The sequence below is a fragment of the Dermacentor silvarum genome, chromosome 9 (genome assembly GCF_013339745.2).
Source record: "Dermacentor silvarum isolate Dsil-2018 chromosome 9, BIME_Dsil_1.4, whole genome shotgun sequence".
NCBI classification, from domain to species: domain Eukaryota; kingdom Metazoa; phylum Arthropoda; class Arachnida; order Ixodida; family Ixodidae; genus Dermacentor; species Dermacentor silvarum.
Window position 1 is genome coordinate 8,145,807 of NC_051162.1, and position 1,276 is coordinate 8,147,082.

Sequence of the window (1,276 nt, forward strand, 5' to 3'; positions counted from 1 at the left end):
TTCGTGGTCGCCGTGATGTAAGTCCCCACAGGGGGCCGCAGCATTCCACTGGTTTTGGCTGTTGAATTGAGAAGCAGCCAGCGTCGATAAAACAGGTGTTTGCTCGATCGGTGTGCCACTGGGCGCCACCGAGTGTACTCCAAAGGGAGACGTACGAGCGAAATTCGTGGTCGCCGTGATGTAATCCCCACAGGGGGCCGCAGCATTCCACTGGTTTGGCTGTTGAATTGAGAAGCAGCCAGCGTCGATAAAACAGGTGTTTGCTCGATCGGTGTGCCACTGGGCGCCACCGAGTGTACCCCAAAGGGAGACGTACGAGCGAAATTCGTGGTCGCCGTGATGTAATCCCCACAGGGGGCCGCAGCATTCCACTGGTTTTGGCTGTTGAATTGAGAAGCAGCCAGCGTCGATAAAACAGGTGTTTGCTCGATCGGAGTGCCACTGGGCGCCACCGAGTGTACCCCAAAGGGAGACGTACGAGCGAAATTAGTGGTCGCCGTGTTGTAGTCCCCACAGGGGGCCGCAGCATTCCACTGGTTTTGGCTGTTGAATTGAGAAGCAGCCAGCGTCGATAAAACAGGTGTTTGCTCGATCGGTGTGCCACTGGGCGCCACCGAGTGTACTCCAAAGGGAGACGTACGAGCGAAATTCGTGGTCGCCGTGATGTAATCCCCAGAGGGGGCCGCAGCATTCCACTGGGTTTGGCTGTTGAATTGAGAAGCAGCCAGCGTCGATAAAACAGGTGTTTGCTCGATCGGATGTGCCACTGGGCGCCACCAAGTGTACTCCAAAGGGAGACGTACGAGCGAAATTAGTGGTCGCCGTGATGTAAGTCCCCACAGGGGGCCGCAGCATTCCACTGGTTTTGGCTGTTGAATTGAGAAGCAGCCAGCGTCGATAAAACAGGTGTTTGCTCGATCGGTGTGCCACTGGGCGCCACCGAGTGTACTCCAAAGGGAGACGTACGAGCGAAATTCGTGGTCGCCGTGATGTAGTCCCCACAGGGGGCCGCAGCATTCCACTGGTTTTGGCTGTTGAATTGAGAAGCAGCCAGCGTCGATAAAACAGGTGTTTGCTCGATCGGTGTGCCACTGGGCGCCACCGAGTGTACCCCAAAGGGAGACGTACGAGCGAAATTAGTGGTCGCCGTGTTGTAGTCCCCACAGGGGGCCGCAGCATTCCACTGGTTTTGGCTGTTGAATTGAGAAGCAGCCAGCGTCGATAAAACAGGTGTTTGCTCGATCGGTGTGCCACTGGGCGCCACCGAGTGTACTCC